We start from the raw sequence: 9,969 nt of genomic DNA, 5'->3' as shown, positions 1-9,969 counted from the left end.
ATGAAACCTCGGACTCGGCTGTTTCTTGGTTTGGAACAGTCTCTGGAACCCTCAGCAAACTGCGACGATTGCGACGTAGTATCTGTCCTTCTTCACTCCTCACAGTATATGATCGTGGTGATGTTTCTTGAAGAACAGTAGCTTTGGTTTTCCAACCAACAGGACTTTCAATTCTCACTGTGTCACTTGGTGATAGTAGTGGGAGCGATTTGGCTGCTTTGTCATAAAACGACTTCTGCTTTAGCTTTTGTTGCTTTAGCTTCCGTTGTACTTTTTGACTCTGCGTTGGTGTAGACATACTTGGTAGTGTAGTACGAAGCTTTCTGTTCATCAGTAGTTCAGAGGGTGACAAGCCACACTCAAGAGGTGTCGCTCTGTAGCTAAGTAGTGCTAGGTATGGATCAGAGTTACTATCCACTGCTTTCTTCAAAAGTTGTTTGAGAATATGTACTCCTTTCTCAGCCTTTCCATTTGACTGTGCGTACAGAGGGCTTGACGTCACGTGTCTAAAATCATAGTGTTTTGCAAATTGCTGCCACTCTTTACTGTTGAAACATGGTCCATTGTCACTCACCACAGTATGCGGTATACCATGTCTAGCAAATATAGATTTGACATGCGTGATCACACAGTTTGATGATGTGCTTGATAGCAAAGCCATTTCAGGGAAATTAGAATAGTAGTCAATTACAACAACATACTCTTTGCCCTTCAAATAAAACAAGTCCATTCCCACTTTCTGCCATGGTGCAGTAAGAACTTCAGGCAATATCATGGGTTCTTTGGTTTGTTTGTTTCTGTATTTTTGACATGTTGCACATCTACCAATCATGTTGTCAATGTCTTTGTTGATTCCAGGCCAGTATACAGTGTCGCGTGCTCGTCTCTTGCACTTTTCAATCCCTAGATGACCTTCATGGATTCTTTGTAGTATATCCTGCCTCAATGTTTGTGGAATGACTATTCGGTTTCGCTTCAGTAAAAGTCCATCCACAACACTTAGTTCACCTCTAACATGGAAGAACCGTGGGCTGGAACGTGGAGGCCATCCATTCTGCATGTTGGTAATAACACGCTGCAACTCTTCATCTTTTGCCGTTTCCTCAGCGATTTGTTGTGATTTTATGTCTGACACTGGAAGTGTAGCTGACACCATATTCACATGGTTTTGTACATCCTCTTCAGTAGCACTGACGCTGATTTTCATGGGTGCTCTTGAGAGTGCATCAGCCAGTATCAAGTGCTTTCCAGGTGTGTAGATGAGCTGAAAATCATATGGCTGCATCTTCATCATGAAACGTTGTATTCGTGGTGTCATGTCATTCAAGTTTTTCTTGATGATGGAAACTAGTGGGCGATGGTCTGTTTCTACAGTGAAGGTAGGGAGACCATAAACATAGTTGTGGAAGCTCTGCAGGCCATATGCTAACCCTAGACATTCCTTTTCTATTTGAGCATACCTACATTCAGCCTGTGTCATGGATCGTGATGCATAGGCTACTGGTTTCCAGTGTTCATCATCAGCCTGTAGTAAAACTCCACCCAGTCCATCTTTTGAAGCATCTGTTGACACCTTTGTTTTCTTTGTAGGGTCAAAGAACGTCAGCACAGGTGCAGTAGTGAGTGTTTCCTTCAGTCTCTGCCACTCATTCTCGTGCCTGGACGTCCACTTGAACTCTGTGTCATTGTGAAGGAGTTCACGAATGCAAGATGTTTTCACAGCAAGGTTTGGGATGAACTTGCCAATATAGTTGACCACGCCCAATATACGCTGTACACCTGTCTTGTCTGTGGGACTCGGCATTCTTTGTATGGCGTGTATTTTTTCATCATCAGGTTGAACGCCATGTGCACTGAGCTTGTCTCCCAGAAAAATTATCTCTGACACTCCAAACTGACACTTCTTTTTGTTTACTTTGAGTCCATATTGTTGTACTCTTTCCAACACTTTGGTCAGCCTTTCGTTGTGTTCTTTTGCTGTTCTTCCCCACACAGCAATGTCGTCGATGTACGCTCGCACGCCTTCCAAGCCTTCAATGATATGTTCCATTGCTCTATGGAATATTTCTGATGCAGATTTGATCCCAAATGGTAGGCGTTGGAAGCAGTAGCGACCAAAAGGCGTGTTGAAAGTGCAGTATTTGCTACTGTTTTCGTCTAGTTTGATTTGCCAAAAGCCATTTGACGCATCCAATTTTGAGAAATATTTTGCCCCAGCCATCTCACTGGCTATTTCTTCACGTTTTGGTATTTGGTAGTGCTCACGTTTTATGTTTTCATTCAAGTCTTTTGGATCCATGCATATTCTTAGATCGCCATTTTTCTTTTTCACACAGACCATGGAGTTTACCCAATCTGTTGGTTCCTCAATTTTCTTTATTACACCCAGTGTTGTCATCCGGTCCAGTTCCTTTTTGAGACGCTCTTTAAGTGCTGCTGGAACTCTTCGCGCTGCATGGACAACTGGACGTGCCTGCTCTTTAAGCTGTATTTTGTATGTAAAAGGTAAAGCACCAAAACCAGTGAACACACCAGCGTAGTTCTGCACTATTGAATCAGTTTCAATTTTTTGAGCGCTCACATCTGTGTTCACAAGATACACTCTTTTCACCAGTCCTAAAACTTCACATGCTTTGTCACCCAATATTGACTCTCGTTCCTCAGTGACAACTGAAAATAGCAGGTAGTGCACTTTTCCTTTTACAGTGACTCTCAATTTGCATGTGCCCAGACTGTCAATGCTACGACCATTGTAGTCTTTCAGTACAACTGTTGTTTTGTGGATTTTCGGTTTTTCTCTCAATTCCTTGATGTCTGACATGTTGATCAAATTTGCCTTTGCACCAGTATCTAGTTTCATGTTAACTCGAGTTCCATTTATTTGTAGCGGTGCAATCCACTTGTCTTTTTCAACAGCATTGACTACTTCTTCAGTTTTATTTTCACTGTTCACTAGGCCAACAAAGAATGTTTCACCCAGATCAGTGTCCTCCACTACATTGACAGATTTTTCCTTTTTAGCGCATGGTTTTCCTTTAGCAAAACATTGTTTGGCAAAGTGATTTTTTCCATAGCATTTGGAACACTGCTTACCAAATGCTGGACACTGCTTTGGCTTGTGCTGCGATCCACAGCGCTTGCATTGGAACATGACGTCACTCTTCTGCTGTGCAGGCTGCGACTTCCATCCCCTTGACACGACATGCACATTGTCGCCTCCCACGCTGATGGCTGCGGTGGACGCCATTTCACCAAACGTCTTGACGTGCATCTGTGACAATTCTGCTGCATGACAAATTTTAATGGCATTCTCCAACGACAATTCTGTCTCTCTCAACAGTCTTTCTCTGACTTTTTTGTCTTCTATGCCACATACAATCTGGTCCCTTATCATAGAGTCCTTCAGTGTAGCAAAGTTGCAAGTTTGTACTTTCAGCCTCAAATCAGTCACAAAACTGTCAAAACTTTCTCCATGAGCTTGCACTTTTGAACGGAACACATATCTCTCATATGTCTCATTCTTCTTGGGAGAGCAATGCGCATCAAACTTTTCAATGACAACATCCAACTTGTTTTTTTCATCTGGATTGTCAAACACAAAAGTGTTGTAAACTTCAATGGCATGTGGGCCTGCTATTGTAAGCAGTAACGCTACCTTCCTTGCATCCGGCTTATCCTGCAGTGCCATAGCCGCCATGTACAGCTGGAACTGCTGCTTGAAGGTGCGCCAATTGCTGTCGACATTTCCACTTAGCTTCAGCTTTTCAGGTGGATTCAAATCCATGTCGCTTTTCACAATACACCACTTCAATTTTCGTTCACTCCTGGTACCATGTTATGTTATTGTTTTAAATAACACATCGTTGGATGACTTGCAGAACTGTCTTTTAATCACGATCACATATTACCAACGCTACTTCAACACTCGTGCGTACAAGGTGTGTACCTCCCTGAAGAGTCCTACCTGACACATACTATATATTGGTTCCTAGTCATTTGTAGACTCTTACTACCACCATGTGGTCAAACACTATCATTACAGCCACTACGTACTTATGCTGTTTATTAGTGATAGCATCCAAAATGTGGATTGTTACGGTCATGCCTTGATCGTCAAATATATTGTTGGTAATGTAACCTGTGACATGTTTACACCAATGAGTACTTTTCATCAACTGTACATTTCAGGTTGTACTTAGACTGAGGACACATTTTCTAATAAAATAATAAGTATCTCCTTTGAACTTCATGTGTGATTATTGAAATGAGTCCAAATTCACAGGTTGTGTTGTAGATGATGCTACATGTGTGCATAATAAACCACATGATGTTAGTACGGCAGTTGAGGAAAATGACACGCCGTTAGCTTAGCCTTAGTCTGCAGCAAACTATCTTGTCAAAGCTGGTGTCATTCTATGGAATCTATTGATAGTTTACCGACTATTCTTTAATCCCACGGTAATAATCGATTATCAAGTTGGTTGTCAAGTTGGTTGTTAGTTGCAGCCCTAATTCTAAATCGATTAATAAATAGCAAAAATACATAAATAACCTTTTTTTTTTTTTTTTTTTTTAAATATATTTTTTTGGAAAATAAATTGTTAAAAATATGTTTTAAGCTCCTTCTGGTTGCGTAAAGGTGGCTTAAAAATGTTTTTTGTACAAATTATTTCTTAAATTAAAAAATTACATGCGAGGGGCGTGGTTGGGGGCGTGGTTAAGATATATATATATATATATATATATATATATATATATATATAAGAAATACTTGACTTTCAGTGAATTCTAGCTATATATATATATATATATATATATATATATATATATATATATATATATATATATATATATATATATATATATATATATATATATACATAAAATAAATACTTGAATTTCAGTGTTCATTTACAAACTACAACTCACAAACACTTTAGAGTTAGGCTCCACCATCAGAATGTGTACTTAAACTTATAAAGATCACATGGATATTATTCAGTGAGTTGATTCACCAAAACTAACCTGTTATACAGGAGGAAAAGCACACAGGACGTTTCAATTGTTCACAGACTGGTCGCGCTCATCAGAATGACAAGACACATCCGGTCTGCAGGTGATAGCATTCAATTGGGAAGAAACGCCCTACTGCCCCCTACTGACCAATGTGAATACTGATAAATGTGTAATGACAGCTCCAAAAACGAATTCAAACCACAAAATAAAATAAATAAATCAACACAAAAATGTGACACATTATGGGTGGGTCACATATGCATGTACAGTAGATGGCAGTATTGTCCTGTTTAAAAGTGTCACAACATTGCTGTTTACGGCAGACGAACTGCTTTACGGTAGACACTGTTGTTGTGTGTTGTCAACACGTCACTCAGGTCCGCCTGAATTTCGGGAGTTTTTCGGGAGAAAATTTGTCCCGGGAGGTTTTCGGGAGAGGCGCTAAATTTTGGGAGTGTCCCAGAAAATCCGGGAGGGTTGGCAAGTATGGTCAAAGCGCTTTGATTACCTTAAAGGTAGAAAAGCGCTATACAAGTATAACCCATTTATCATTTATAATAAAGATACAGGACAAAGTACATCCCCTGATAACTCAATATGGAACGTGTCTTTTCTTTCTAAAAATGAGCCGATTCGGTTTTTCACGGGGACTACATACCAAGTAGTTAACTCGGGATGTAGCGATACACACCGTATTAATGATAACCACAATAAAAATCCAGATGGTTAGTATTACCGTTTTAAATTGAAGTTATCGTAAAACCGTGATTGATAACCGCACGTTGATAAACTCACAAAGCGATTATCGCTAACTTGCTTGGTAGCTTAAATTCTAATACAAAAACCAGAGACAATAACTTTTTTCCTCGAAAAATGACATACACCAATCTAAACTTTTATACACATTATTGTTATATAATATACACATTATAAAATAATATGGCAATGTTTATTGTTTCTTATTCCCACAAAGTATATAGTGTGTCTATTTGTTTTAGTAATTTCTTCTAATAATGTAATAATAATGAGTGTAATCATCTTGGTCACGATAATCGTGATATGAAATGTTCATATCTTTATTGGTGTTGGATTACGCAGCGGTTCCTAAAGTTGTGACCCCTGACATGCAAACAATGACCGTGACTTGTCGTAAACATGGAAAGAAGTGCCAGACCACGTGCATGATTTGATTGACTGGTGATGAGGACGATGTCTTGCTGGTTAGTTTGACATGTTGGTGGAGAGAGTAGACCTGAATACACAAAAATAATATTTGATTCTTGGCATGCGTTATTGGGACTGGGAGTGGGTTTACTGTATACAAACTCATTTTTTGGGGAACAACAATCTGTCAAAAATGGGGAAGAAAAGGGGGAAAAGGATGGAGAAAGAAAAGAGGTCAAAAATAGCATATTCAGCACACAGCAAGTCTGTGTGGCTGAGTCAAATGTAAAAAAAAAAAAACTGCCCATAAAATAGATAATAGCCAAGAATTGAATTGAAAGTATAATTTTCTCAGCAAGTTAGAAACAGCGCCCTCTGCTGTGAGAGTGCCGCAAGTGTAAAATGTTTACATCACCTACTTAGTACTAACCAGGCCTGAACCTGCAAAGGAGCTGCAAAAATGACCCTTTTATGAAAATGCCTCACAAATGGCGTGTGCACACATTAATGTTCAGTTCTTTTGTGGCTATGTGACTGTTGTCTTCCTTTGCTGCGGTTCAACGTGAGGCCATGTCAGGAACAAACACGCTTTGCTCAGCCAATCACAAGTCTCAAACTGCCGTTAGTCCCGCCCCTTGGCATCCAACAAACCGGTGTGACGTACCATAAGTAACCTGTGGATAAATATGTATTAGTCAGGTTAGAGGAAATTAAAGACTATGCCCTTTAATAGCAATTTAACGTGTTTGCTCACAGCAACTCCAAAAAAGTCCGTTATCGGCGAATTCTTAAATATGCTAATAGTTGAGTGCCCAACTTGTCACTTATTAGTTAGTGCACTCTAGATTAATCATACACAAATAAATCTTATTGTCTTTTCTGCTTTTTTATTCCCGCGCTTCCTTCCTTCACTTCCTGGTGTCCAACCATAACACATGTCGTCATATCCTGTGTCTCCCGCCCTTAAGTTCCCCCTACAATAGTTCCGGTATTGTCCCGTGACCTGAGTAATGAGACTTTATTTTGAGACTTGTATTAGTAGATTACACAGTACAGTACATATTCCGTACAATTGACCACTAAATGGTAACACCCGAATAGGTTTTTCAACTTTTTTAAGTCGGGGGTTACCTTATGCTGATTGGTTCATTTCCCCAAAGTGTGAAATTTGCACATTTAAAAATAAACCAATCACGGATTGTCGTGTGTGTGTGTACAATTGTCAGTATTAATTGCCATTAATTACATAGCATTTCTATTTCACTCACCTGACTAATATTTAACTACGACACATTTTTGGAACGTCACACAGGTGATTAGCTGGTTAAATCGTGTTTGTTCCTGACATGGCCTCAGTGTGAACCGCAGCAAAAGAAGACAACAGTCACATAGCCACAACAAACAGAACATTAGTGTGCGCATGCGTGCTAGGCTTGGTAAAGCAGGTGCTGTAAGCGTTTTACACTTGCGGCACACTCACAGCAGAGGGCGCTGTTTTACATGTGTTGCGGTAAAAAAAAATGTTTTCAATTCACTTTCAGTTCAATTTGTGCTTCATTGCTTCTCAATTATTTCCTGTTGCGACCCCAGGGAACAAGAAAAGTATTTCATGACCGCGACTATAAATTTTATATGTCTATAAAAGTGTTTGAGGTACACCAGGCTCGGTATGACAGTGTATCCTTATTAACATTAAAGAAAACAACAAAGAACGAAATAGAACAAATTATTTTGATAGACCTACAACAAAAATAACTTGTTTTTAGTCCCAAACATAAAAAGATTTAAAGTTAATCACTCTTCCAGAAATAAAAAAAAACATATATTCTTTATGTAAACCACGGGTTTCCAAACCACGGCCCGCGGACCGCATTCGGCACACCAGCGTCCAGAATTTGGCCAGCAGGAAGTCCCAAGTAAAAAAACTATTTTTATTTGATATTATATATACATATACATATATTATTTTTATTTTTTTATCTGTCCTTTCTAATCCATTTTCTACCGCTTGTTACTTTCGGTGTCTCCTAGCCGCTCAGGCAAATCATATTGTCTAAAAATGCATTTTCCCATCGATAAGGTGACATCATCGCGCTCGGAATAATATATATATATATATATATATATATATATATATATATATATATATATATATATATATATATATATATATATATATATTTATTTATTTATTTATTTATATACACACACACACAAGTGTCAATCTCAAGGCCCGGGGTCCAGATCTGGCCCGCCCCATCATTGTATGTGGCCCGCGAAAGGCTGGGAATAATGTGTGTTAATAAAATACTTCATTTTTTTACTGAATGCAAATAATTATTTCAATTTTGACAGGAAAAAATGTGTATATGTTAACCGTTATTATCTAATCATGCTAAATATTACATTATTATATAGTGTATTACAAAAATATGTTAGTAAAGATAAAAATAAACAGAATATTTACTTGTCACCTTTACGTATGATGTATTCATTAGTTTGTACATGAAAAAATCAAATAATTGAGTGCATAGGCATTAATGTAATAATATGGGGTGATTACTGGTACACATTTATATCAATGCTGTCAAATGATATTTATTTCTTTTTAATCAGCTAAATTAGAATTTTGATTAATCACAGGTTATTGACCTCATGCATCATTTTAATGACTTAAAAAAAGCAGCCATTAGTGCGATGTGGCCCTCAATGAAAACGAGTTTCACACCCCTGCCGTAACATGACTACACACTAAAAATGTTGGGTTAAAAAATAACCCCATCTTAACCCAACTGCTGTTTCAGAAAAGGACTAACCCCTTATATGAGTTATTTTAACTCAACATTTTGGGTTAATTTTTTCAACCCAACTTTTGCGTAGAATTTTTTAACCAAAAAGTTGAGTTATGATAACTTAATGTTGGGTTATTCTCAACCAAACTATTGGGTTTAATTATTTAACCCAAAGGTTGAGTTGTGTTAACTCAATGTTGGGTGATTGTAAATAATGTTAATGAGATTAATCCATAATAAAATTCCCTTCAAGAAAAAAGTAACTTTTTAATGAAAAAAAAACACAAAAACCTTTTACCCAAAAATGCGTTACTCGTTGAAAAACAACCAAAAATGGTTCATAATTTTGAAAACCCAGAAATGAAGTTAAAATAATACCCTTATAACCAAACAAATGGATTGCTCTTCATAAAAATAACTCCAAAATTGAACCCAACACTAGCAACTCATTAATTGGGTTATCAAAATAACCCAGCATTTTTTTTAGTGTGTATACTTACTTATCCATCTGTGTTTTGCCTTTATATGCAGTCACACAAAAAACCACATGACTGTGTATGCTGAATATATTATTCTGATCTTGTTTCTCTCAGCTTCTTTCTTTCTTTCAGACTACACCATTGAATATATGTATTGCTGCACTAAAGTGTTTTTGGATTTCAGCGCTCTGTGGAAATGCCTTTCTTTGCCTGCATTTGTGTTTGTGGTGGTGGTGGTGGTGGGCGGGGGTGGACCCTCAAAGGAGAGTGGGTTTCATGCCAACGTCCGGTTAGTGGGAGGGGGGTTCTCAGGAATGTGATAAGGGAAGCTGGCTTCCTGACATTTGCGAAGCACTACCATTCCAAAGTGTGTGTGTGTGTGTGTGTGTGTGTGTGTGTGTGTGTGTGTGTGTGTGTGTGTGTGTGTGTGTGTGTGTGTGTGTGTGTGTGTGTGTTCATGTATTTCTACCCTTCTTGAGACATCAACAAGGAAAAGTACCTTCCATATGAGGACCGGT

This window comes from Nerophis lumbriciformis, linkage group LG27 (genome assembly GCF_033978685.3).
Source record: "Nerophis lumbriciformis linkage group LG27, RoL_Nlum_v2.1, whole genome shotgun sequence".
Lineage (NCBI taxonomy): Eukaryota > Metazoa > Chordata > Actinopteri > Syngnathiformes > Syngnathidae > Nerophis > Nerophis lumbriciformis.
This window is presented reverse-complemented; position numbering follows the sequence as displayed.